Source organism: Pholcus phalangioides, unplaced genomic scaffold (genome assembly GCF_987345545.1).
Source record: "Pholcus phalangioides strain wild (caught in Gottingen) unplaced genomic scaffold, Ppha-v1.0 ptg000001l_1, whole genome shotgun sequence".
Classification (NCBI taxonomy): Eukaryota; Metazoa; Arthropoda; class Arachnida; order Araneae; family Pholcidae; genus Pholcus; species Pholcus phalangioides.
Genome location: NW_028301594.1, coordinates 23,421,942 through 23,434,402, shown reverse-complemented (window position 1 = coordinate 23,434,402; position 12,461 = coordinate 23,421,942). Strand labels below are relative to the sequence as shown.

General features: G+C 37.9%; 1 long non-coding RNA gene across 1 annotated transcript; it reads left to right on the top strand.

The window, feature by feature from the left end:
* Positions 1-8,176: 8,176 nt before the first annotated feature.
* Positions 8,177-12,461, top strand: LOC149090120 (uncharacterized). Its single transcript, XR_016193169.1, has 3 exons — positions 8,177-8,207; positions 11,729-12,021; positions 12,310-12,461. It is a non-coding gene; the product is annotated as an uncharacterized LOC149090120 (long non-coding RNA).

The following is a 12,461-nucleotide window of genomic DNA, read 5'->3' as shown; positions in this document are numbered from 1 at the left end:
GTTAATGTCAACCACAGCTTTATTAATGGGTCAACACTCTGCTACACAGAGCCACCCTCAGGGGGTGTGCGACAGGTGAGGTCACACCGGGCCCCGCGTTTTAGGGAGGCCAAAGACTTACGGTATATATAATAATAATAATTTTTTTTCATAAATTCTGAATTTTCACGATACTGGAGAATTATTACAACCATTTATTCTGAATTTTAATTGTGGTATCAGAATTATTTTTTTCATTTATTTTTAATTTTCATGGGTGCTGGAATTATTTATTTCATTTATATTCTGAATTACATGAGTGCTGGAGTTTTCCATTAATTCTGAATTTTCACGGGTATACCCCAGAATTACTATTTTTTTCCATTCATTCTTAATTTTCATGGACATGCTACTTCATCAAATGCCAAATCTGGCCGTATCGCAATTTACTGCCATTAATGAGATGGGTTAGAAATGAAGGCACTATCGGTGATCGCCCTCAAGCTCCGTTGGGGGAAAATATACTAGCTACATCCTCCCTCAGGTTTGAACCTGGAACCGTGACCGCAACCTTCACTGTGGTAGACGAGCATCTTACCGGCACGGCACTCGGACGTTCATGGGTATACTGGAATTACTTCTTTCTGAATTTTTATGGATGTTGGAGATTTATCCGAGGATGACGTCACACTCTCCGCTATCCATACAAAGGTTTTTAACAGCTGGCTGATGCGAAGATATTCTTTTGGAAAGAGAGAAAGTTCAACTGCCCCTGCGAGGAATCGAACCCTTGCCCTCCCACTTTCCGAGTGAACGCCCTTGACCACTCACTAGACTACAGGGGCAACGAATATCTCAATCTTTCCTTCTTGGAGCTCGTGTGCACTGAACGGGACCGTACATGGACGGTCGGACACATTTCAGGCAAAAGCTCACGATTGCTGACGATGCCACCAGATGGTTACTTATCCCAGGTTAGTCGAGAGTGATGTCCTCCTTGGATAGCTCGATATCTAGTGGCATCGTCAGCAATTGTGAGCTTTGGTATGAATTGTGTCCGACCGTCCATGTACGGTCCTGTTCAGTGCACACGTGCTCTAAAAGAAAGATGGCGTGTTCGTTGCCTCTGTTATCTAGGGCGTTCACCTGGAAAGTGATACGTACGTGGGGGGGGGGGGGGTCGATTCTCCCTCTTTCCAAAAATATATCTTCGCATCAGCCAGCTGTTAAAAATCTTTGTATTGGAGAATTGTATTTTTTTCATTTATTCTAAATTTCCATGGGTGCTGGAATTTATTGTTTTCAATTTATTCTGAATAAGTAGTTATTTCGGGATTATTATTAAGACGCTTCAGACCCCGCTGTTATTTTCGCACCGAGCCAGACATCTGGTGAAAGCGGTCCTGCTGCAAAATGCTAGCGTCACCGTCAGCATTCTCGCCTCTCACACTGTAGGTTATTTTTTGCTTGCGTGAATTTTTTAAATGCTGTAGGCCTGTTTGCTCTCCGTGGAGATTCTTTTAAATTTCGTGTTATATATACTGGTGCTGCCACCAGTCTTCCATGTTTTGAAGTGAAAATGGCAAATATCTGAATTTGAAAATATTGAGATATATAGCCACTTTTTACAAAAAACAGCGATTAACATTGTTATGCGATCACGACACGTGATTGCAGCTAACGAATATTGTGATACAATTTTAATTGATTGTCCATTGACAGTCACTGGTGTCGCAGCACTATCTGTTGGAATAGTTTTGTTATAGAAGAGCGTATCAATAAATTTGTGGCCTGTTTTACAAATTTAGAGCCAGCATTGTTTTTTTTTTAACACGCAATTCAATGACTGGCACATTAGTGACACACAAAACACATCTCAAGAGGACGCGGTTGATGACATATAATACAGTAAAATTTGGTTTTAGAGCTTTACGGACTCGAAAATTGCGCTCGTTTTATCCAAAAGTTCATTGAACATCACACGGGACCGATCCGAAAATTTCGTTCGCCATTTGCCGGGATCGCTACAACTGTTATCGAAACCACAAGAGCAAATGGCCCTCGTTGCCACCTTTTAAAGCGAATAGGGAATGTAATAGCTTTCTTTGCTGAGGAAAAAACCTGGCTAGAACTATTTAAGGGTATTATCGAAATCATTTTTGATTTTGCATTTTTATTAATTTTCGCAGATCCAGGAGTTCATTTGGTAAAAGTGGAGCGGTCTGCATATTTTGGTCATATTGAAATTACATGATCGCGAAAAGTTCAGGTGTTCGTCCTTTCTGCATTCTATAATGCATATTCAATACTATACATAATATGTATTTATGTATAACTAGCTATATATATAATTATACCCGTCGCTGCCCGGATTATCTACAATTACTGGGAGGATTGAAAAAGTGACAAACTATTATAAAGGAAAATAAATTATTATACTTAATATTGGAAGCATTAATGAACTGCAAACCATTGTAAAGGCATACGCATGTCTGAAACGAATTGCTTGGGAGCCATGGTAACCAAAGTGAACATTTCGGAAGTCACTGTTGAGGCCCAAAAACCATTGTTACCCGACGTTTTTTCCCGCCCATTTCGGGCATTTGCCTTGTTCTGACGAACTTTTAAAGTGGCCTATCGTTCAATCCGGGCCCTGTTTCGTATATGTGCAAAATTTGGCTACGACTGGTCTAAAATTGTAGATTTTTATAGCTAACACACACACACACAGAAAACTAATTAATATATTCATTGTGATTCAGAAAAAGATGGGAAAAACTTTAAGACGTGATAGTACACACCAATACAAACATTTGTTTTCAAAGAATGCATGGTGTACCATGAAACGCAAACGCGCTAGAGCGTTTCGAAACAGCCGCTCCCCAAATGTTAAAACGGCATTCCTGTTGACATTTATCGGAAGAAAAAGAACACCATACATGCAAATGTAACCTATGGAAGGGGAAGAAACCGAAATGCAAATCTGCGTCACAGTGAATAAAAGGCGAGGACGCCAGCCTTGTGAAGTTATTCCAGCATGCAACCATTCTAACAGTTGTAGCCATACGGGATGATGGCGCACTTTAGTAATACCGAGTCCACGCATTTTATTCACTATGACGCAGATTTGCATGCGGTTTCTTTTTTTTTCTCCAGGTTACATTTGCGTGCATGGTGCTCTTCCCCACCTCCTTCCGATAAATTTCAACAGGAATGCCGTTTTAACGTTTGTGGAGCGGCCGTTTCGAAACGCGCTAGTGCGTTTCATGTAAGACCATGCGTCATTCTTTGATGACAATTGTTTGTATTGGTGTGTACTATCACCTCTTAAAGTTTTTACCATCTTTTCCGAATCACCCTATATAGCATAGCTGCCAAGTCCCTCGGATTTTACGGGAGGCTCCCGAATTTCCACTCTATCTCCCGGACTCCCAAAAAATTATTTTATCTCCCGAATTTCACCCGTGAATTTTAAAAATCCCTACATTTAGGGGAAAAAAATTATTGCTCAAGGAATTTATCCGGAAAAAAAAATTGCTGCTTCATAAGCGTTGTATAAATTGTCACAATTTCGTCAACCCCCCCCCCCCCAAAAAAAAAAAATTCATTTTTGGAAACATAAAATTCGCCAATCAGCAAGCGTCAATCTGGTCTTTCAAAATTCAAAATTATGACGATCGCGCTTTATTTGATTTTTGAGAAGTAATTCTGCCCAAGGACATCAACCTACTGGTTGGCCATGATTGACGATAGCTTGTATGGTTGAAACTTTGTTTGTCTCTCAACAAATATCGGTAAATTTAGGTGATTTTTGTAAAGTTGCATGGTGGTGTGAAGTTGAAATTCGAGAAAAAAAATAACCGACAATTAAAATCCTAAATGCTCGAGTTCAATTGTATAAAAAATATCCATAGTATTTGAGAAAAAAATTGAGTGCCTAGAGTGAATAGAAAACTTTTAAATGTTCTTTAAAAAAAGGAGATTTTTCCCATAGGAAAGCACGAGAAGCCAACTTCGTGCACCACCTTCCTTAAGAGAGAAAAATAACTAATAATAAATCTACTCTATAATATAAAATCACAAACTCGAAAAGGGCCTGTTGCTAAGCAACCGAGTGACGGAAGTGGGTGAAGTTTTCGAGTGACGGAAATCTGTTACGTTTTTGTGTTACGGAAGTCGGTTACGATTTTGGGTCAAATATTCATTTAACTGTAGCACATATCGGGACCCATTGACCCATCGGGACCATGTTATGTGCATGTACCGAGAGGCTCCTACATCCTACAGCAGAGCCCTTAGGCTGGAATTTAGATTTCGAACCCCCAAACCAGCTTTTCAGGACTCCTTCTGTGATTAATTTATAGTGTGAAAAATCAAAAAGTGATAAGAATCGTTGTGGCCCCTGTCAGCCCTGCCCTTGGGGGGGGGGTCCATGCCGAGAGGTATGTATATGTATAATATACACACAGCAGCAGTGCTTCCAACACAGGGTCGGGGTACCCGGGGGAGATTTCACGTATAAGTAAAAAGTTTTCATTTCCAGGGGCCCTTGATGGATCTCATTGTTTTCTTGCTGCTTTAACCTTGAAAAATTTGCGATAGCGGAAGCAAAAGATATATCCAGTCTGGGGCCCCACCAAAAGTATGCGAATTGGTGTCCCCGGTAATTGGTTGGGGGGGGCCCCTGGATTTTATTCGTTGGTAAAACGAATACAAATGAAAATTTTTCATGGCACTCGCTCCGGGGGATGACCGACAAGCTTCCAAGTCGGGGGCCCTATGTTTACAGGTTTCATTTTGGGGGCCCTGGATGAATCTCATTCTTTTCTGTTGTAGAATTTGCAACAGTGGAAGCCCGAGATAAAGCCAGTCTGGGGCCCCACCAAAAGTATGCGAATTGGTGTCCCCGCTACTGCATGTGGGGCCCTGGATTTTATTCGTTGTAAAATTGATAAAAAGAAAAATTCTCACAGGGGGGTGTCCGACAAGCTTCCAGGTCAGGGCTCCATGGAAATGTTGGCAGGTTGTAATTCGGTGCCCCTGGATGTATCTCATTGATTTTTGTGGTTTAAGATTGTAAAATTTGCAACACATCGGTAACCCAAGATATATCCAGTGTGGGGCCCCACTGAAATTCAGCGAATTGAATCTGGGGACCACCATGGGGAAGTTTTCTGGGGGTACTTGATGAATCTCATTTGTTTTTTGTTGCTTTATTATTATTTTTATTAAAATTCGCTTCTTCAGTAAGATATTGCTTTCACACGTCCCTTTCCCCCTTTCCATAGCACGCTGATGAAGTGGGACGAAATAAACAAGATATGTTGGGAAGAGAAGTGGGGGGGGGGGGTCGGCAGGGGGGCAGAGCCCCCCTAGTAAATAAATAATAAATAAGGGAACAAACACACATGTAATAAAAATTATCTTCCAATAATTTTTTAAAATATGAATTAATTTCATTTTATTCATTTTATACAGATAACGTAGCTCTGTTACACAGACATAAAGATTTAACCATGGCATAGGGTGCATATTGTGGAACTGAACAATAACTTCGGCATAAATGTTACAGTCCTCGTTGAATACTCAATTTCATCATCATCTTTAAAATTTCGTCAAAAACTCGGATATAGTTGTTCAGAGAGTTATTGGATTTCAAGCTTGAAGATGACCGTCGACCGTTGATGCTCCCACGAACATCTTTCTTGAATGTTGTCATTTCATCAAAGCCGAAGATCGTGAAATTACCGGAACCATTTCCGACTTCCTTCTGCAGTTTTGTTTTCTTGTCGGGCCCGAAGATGTTGAAACTGTTGAGACCACTTCCGACTTCTTTTTCTAGTTTTGTCTTCTTGTCGGGCCCAAAGATGCTGAAACTGTCGAAACCACTTCCGACTTTCCTTTCTAGTTTTGTTTTCTTGTCGGGCCCGAAGATGTTGAAACTGTCAAAACCACTTCCGACTTTTCTTTCTAGTTTTGTCTTCTTGTTGGGCCCGAAGATGTTGGAACTGTCAAAACCATTTCCGACTTCCTTTTCTAGTTTTGTTTTCTTGTCGGGCCCGAAGATGTTGAAACTGTCAAAACCACTTCCGACTTTTCTTTCTAGTTTTGTCTTCTTGTTGGGCCCGAAGATGTTGGAACTGTCAAAACCATTTCCGACTTCCTTTTCTAGTTTTGTTTTCTTGTCGGGCCCGAAGATGTTGAAACTGTCAAAACCACTTCCGACTTTTCTTTCTAGTTTTGTCTTCTTGTTGGGCCCGAAGATGTGGAAACTGTAGAAACCATTTCCTACTTCTTTTTCTAGTTTTGTCTTCTTGTCGGGCCCAAAGATGCTGAAACTGTCGAAACCACTTCCGACTTTTCTTTCTAGTTTTGTCTTCTTGTTGGGTCCGAAGATGTTGGAACTGTAGAAACCATTTCCGACTTCTTTTTCTAGTTTTGTTTTCTTGTCGGGCCCGAAGATGTTGAAACTGTCAAAACCACTTCCGACTTTTCTTTCTAGTTTTGTCTTCTTGTTGGGCCCGAAGATGTTGAAGCTGTAGAAACCATTTCCGACTTCTTTTTCTAGTTTTGTCTTCTTGTCGGGCCCGAAGATGTTGAAACCACCACTTCCGACTTCTTTTTCTAGTTTTGTCTTCTTGTCGGGCCCGAAGATGTTGAAACCACTTCCGACTTCTTTTTCTAGTTTTGTCTTCTTGTCGGGCCCGAAGATGTTGAAACTGTCGAAACCACTTCCGACCACTTTTTCCATTTTTGTCTTCTTGTCTAGTTTTGTCTTTTTGTCGGAACTGAAGATGTTGGAACTACTTTCGATTTCATTCTCTAATTTTGGTTTCTTATCGGGACTGAAAACTTTGAAACTTTTGAAACCGTTTCTGATTTCTTTGTCTAGTCTTGTGTCCTTGTCAGGCCCAAAGATGTCGAAACTGTCCATTCCTTTTGGACGATGGTCTTTGATTTTAGTCTGTGAAGTGATTTTTTTGTCTAATCCAAAAATCCTAAAACAGCGCATTCTTTCCCGATGATGGTCTTTGATTTCCGGCATTGAATCGATCTTTCCGTTAGACACGAAAATTATGGAATTATTTAGATCTTTCGGAACATTGGTGTTTGATTTTGCTCTATTTCCAAGTTCGGAAAAAAAATCAATCTGGTGCTTGTTGAGTAAATCATTCACGAACCCATTTCGCTCTGAATCGGAATGAACCATTAAATCAAATATATCTTCAGGCTTTCCCATTTCATCATCAAGATTCTCCATGCAGAGTAATTCATATTCGTCTTCGTTCTTGAATTTTTCATCATAATTTTCTTCTTGAGTAGTTGTTGGTATTCTGGAAGAAGATGCTCCAATGAGTTTTAACCAATACGGCGTACTCTCGTCAAATGATTCCATGGCATCCACGATTTCATTATTAATGCCATCTTCCTCTGAACAACCCAATCGATATCCAAAGTCATGCATACCATGATGGCCTCTCTCCTTGTGTTCGGACAGAGCGATACTGCCCTGAAGTATCAGAATCGTGACGACAACCTAAAATTAAAAAAAGAAAGTTATCAGCCATGCTATAATGTCTAGCAAGTAATAACACCAGTCATTAGTAAATGTGCACTTAATGCAGGTATGTTTTATATAGAGTTTGAATTAATTAAATATTCTGATATTCGAATCATACTGCTATAACATCTAATGTTTATTTACTAAGAATTGCGAACTAATATTACACATGAACACTCAGAGAGTAAGTTCTCATTATTCCAGTGTAAGTCCCATGAAAATAAAAGAACTTACTAAATGAACTACCATCTTAACGTTTCCAAGAAATGTTTTCTGCGATAGATGAAGAAATATGAGTTTATGAGTAAGATCCGATCTTATATATGATCGGGTTTCCAAAATATGGGAAATCGGTTGCCTAATAATATGTTCTGAAGCGTATGGGAGAATTGATGTCAGGTGCATCATTGATTCTCTTTGTTGTGATCTCTAATGATGGGAACGTGCGTGTTTCAATACCTTATTTGAAAATCCTTGCATATTTTTCCACGTGATGAGTCTCATCATTTCAAAATTATTGCTCTATTCGATAATTCTTCTTGTTAACCACCTGCTCGATAACTGTGACGTCTACGCTGAAATGAGGAATATTTTTGTTTCATACGCAGTGAAATCGATGCGACATCAGCTCAATAACTGGTGTTAGTGAAGATTTTGAAATTATTATGTGCGTTTTTCTCAATAATTTTCAATTGTGTTTTAATTATTGGTTATTCAGTTAATTAATTTATTTACTTTATATAAGTTTTTTGATTAATTTGCTTTGGTTGTTCTCACTGAAGGTGACTGCCTGCTTTCAAATGACGGATTTCATCGAATATTTATTTATTTGAAAGTGTAGTTATTCTAAAGCCCAAAACTGTTTCATTTTTGTCTCTAATAACTAGGAGAGAAGTTATCGACAATTTAGTAATTTAATGGTCTTAGTGCAATAATGAAATATTTGATGGCGTTTTCTGAATATTTGTGGGTTTTTTTTTTTTTTTTTTGCTTTTTTGCCCAACGAAAAACTTGATTGCTCAAGCATTTTTTAAAATATCTTTAAGAAACTTGTATTTTAAACAGCTCCAGCTATACAATGAACTAAAAACGAAGCAATATGTCCAAAACTTTTTCATTTACATGATTTTGAACTGAGAATATCAAGTATTTTGAACGAAAAATGTTCTTTCGTTCAAAATACTTGCACAATCACGTGCATAAAAAGAATTTATAGTATTCTAAAAGTTTTAGTTCACTGCACAGAATAATGTCACAGCAAATAATCTGTGTGAAGAACATGTTGATACAAGCAGTAGTTCTTAGTTTACAAAGTCTAGTTGAAGTACTGGAAATATGCTAATTTTACTTATAAAATTGGTAGCATGAGTTTTTTCGTAAAAATGTTCATGAAATAACATTTATTTTCTCAATTTTATAATATATCCGAACCAAAACCACATGCGTTTTGTTGAAAATGACATTTTGGAAAAAAAATATCCAGAAGGTGAAAGTCATCTTAATTTTATTTGTTTTATTCGAATTTTAATCATTCTTTAAAAGGGATTTTTTGATTAATTATAAGTTTTCAAAAATTTGATTTTTAAATTTCTTCACCATAGCATGTGGAAATTTTTTTCACAGTCAGTTTTAACTAATAATTTTTGATCAAACCATGATCTTTAGCTATCCATCATGATTCCCGTGAAGCAGAAGTTGACAGAGCTCGGAGGAGCAAATATTGATTTTTTTACGCAATAAATTAATGGTAAAATTACCAGCCTAGGGATCTCACCAAAGTGTGTGCTGGGGATTCTGCTGTTTTCCCCCTGTCCTTGTACATTAAAGATAATTTATTTCCCAGAACAATACATTGTGTTAAAAATGATTATACGCAGGCAATGGAATCTAGAGTCTCAAACCATTTGCTTACACCCACTTTCCCAATAATTTATGAATATACAGTATAATCTACCAACACAACTTCTTGCTGCCCATCCCTTCAATCTCGTTTATTACGGGACGCCTGGCAAGCCGGCCTCTCCCTGAATGTTTCTTTCTCCCGAGGCGGCTTTGATTGTGTAAATCATTCGAAATGCGATTGATAAGAATTTCTAGGTTGGTTAATTTCTTTCATTAAAAGGTACAGAATGCTTGACCTTCACAAACGATTTTCTTTAAAGCAATGAATGCGGTGATTATTAAAGGTATTTCGAGGCCTTAGTTAACAAATTTAATGAGTGGAACTATTTTACCGTCGCTCTTATGCGCCGCCAATCAAGCGAATCGCTATGCCGCATAGTTATTTAGATATCGCAATGTTTAATCGGTTTTTCTCAGTGAACTTGCTTAAATACCAAACGACCTTTGAAAAGTGTCGAATAAATTTTTTATGATCACTGAATTGACACTGAACAAAACTGCAGCAACATAGAAATGTTATTAAAATTTTATTCATTTGACTATTCTTTTGCTTCTTCCGAGATGCATTCCAATGATTTAAAAATTTCTATAAAAGCTCTATTGAAACCTTGAAGAGAGCACAGTTTGCATCTAACTAGCAAAACTAACAAATAACAACAATGAACAAGGCACTGGTAAGTTTAAAATGTGCTTTTCCTTCCTTCAGGATTCATGAAGAATATATATTATAACAATGACCCAGCTGTCTGGGTGTCCGGCCTAAAGATATCCAAAAGTAATGGTTTATAGTGTGAGAACCCTCCATGATTGGTAATAAATTTTACTTGCACTAAAGTGGGCAGCTCTTCAAGTTTATTTGTAGGTTATTAAAACTCAACGTGAGCACAATTAATGACTCTGCCGATGTCCAAACGGTATTCGATCTCTTGCTAAGTGTTTAGTAGCATTCGAGGTGTTATTAAATTAACTCTTAGATGCGTAGCTTTGCATATATATACAAAGGACTCTTTAAATGTTAATTATACTACACCCAGTTTGAAATTAAAAAAATTCAGAATCGTCTTTGCGCATAAGGTGAGGTGATATTTTTTCCATTTCATACTTTGAATTTGCTGGTAGATGTCGCAATCAACGGCAATAACTATTTGTTGCAGAGCATGTATGACTGTGATTTCACTAATTTGTTAAGTTTTTTTTTTTGTATTTTGTTTTAAACCTTGAAGTTTGCAAAATCCGAATTTTTTTCTTACTATTCCTTGAGTCACAAAAAGGGTAGTTATACAGTTGAAAGTAATATTACTTCAATACACTTATTTCATGTGCGACTTTTTAGGCTTTTCACGTTTTCGATTAGGCCGTCTCAGGCTTATGCGTATAACTGTATAAGCAGTACAATTAGAAATGGATTTTTTTGAATGAGTCTCTCGGCTTTCAATACGTGTTATTAAATATGCAAAAAATTATATACTCGAAAAAAAGGAAATTGAGCACTTAAGAGTTAACTACATGCAGGCATATGCTGTCATGAGGATTTGGGAGGCTTCACTTACCACTCAGTTCGTATACAACGTTTAATACAGCCAGCCAAAGGACACACTGAACGTTTACGTTGTAGCATGTAGGTTGGCGGTAAGCGCGCGCTCTTCTGTGAAAAGCGTAATAGCTGTCGACAGTGCAGATGTTCGATTTTGGTGAAAAACTTGGATAAAAAACTGGGAGCAACCCTTCGTCGGCGGAACGGCTTAATGCACCATCGACCCCAAAAAGAACAATGTTGAAGTGCCATTTAGTATTAGCTTCAAAAGCTCACGTCAAATCACAAAAATCTTGTGCCTCGCCAACATACTTATTGCTTTCCTGAATTATGAATTTTTTTTCAAAGATAATTATTGCTCTTGCCACTCTAAGGTGCCGTGTGATCGGCCAACTTTGCGACCGATATAACGAGATATTTTGAGGATGTAATGATATCGAATAAATATATTATAATAGCAAAGAGTAACCATGATTTTCACGGTTAGATTGATATCGAAGAGCCTCGAAATAAGGCAGAGGTGCCATCTAACCTCATTCCTATGGGCTTCACGACCAGAGAAAGTTTAGTAATCAATGATCTGTTTCCGTATTCATGATTAATAATCACAAGTACAGCCCGTATTTTTTCTGTGATATACTGTATAATTGCCTTGAACAGGTATCAGATTAAAACCATGCAAAATGATAAATAAAAATAAAACAGAATTTTTTATCTATATGAACGTTATATTTAATATTTCTCCCATGTAGATTGTCGCTCTAGCATTTGTTGCAATGATCAGCATGGCTCTTGCCAATGGAGCAGTGTCTGGTTACGAAGTCGCCATTGACCACGTTCCCTTCAAGGGCCATGGACATGGACACAGCTACAGATACGACAGGAGGAGCCATCTTGGATTGGGATACGGACTCGGATATGGACTCGGTCAGGGTTATGGACTTGGATACGGATATGGACTCGGTCAGGGTTATGGACTTGGTTATGGTAACCTCGGTTTGGGCTACGGGTTCGGATATGGTGGATTGTACTAAATGCTTTTTCTGTGAGTACTGTTTTTGGTAGATAATTGATAAATGTAAAACTGGTGTTTTTCACTAAAAATGTTTCTGATAATGTTATTCACCTTTTCGAAAATTTTCAATAATTTAACTTTTATTATGGAGGACAATTCATTTTCAGCGCTTACCATTCTAAAATCACATAATAAAATATTGTTCTTTGAAAATAACTATTGCTTTATCGATGTGGTTTAAATGCTTGTGGTTCTTGAATTTGTGTAACGTGTGCCAGTGAAAAGTTTTCTCACCATCACTTTCTTTTATTTTTCCAGGCTCGAAGACACGAACGGGACAATCTGCCGAATAATTTAAAACAATTCACTGCAGCTCAACCGAATTATCTTCATCCAGAAAATTATATTTTTCTCTCTTCCAGTTTCAGTGAAAAAAATTCATTTAGAGCAATAGATATGCGTGCAATACA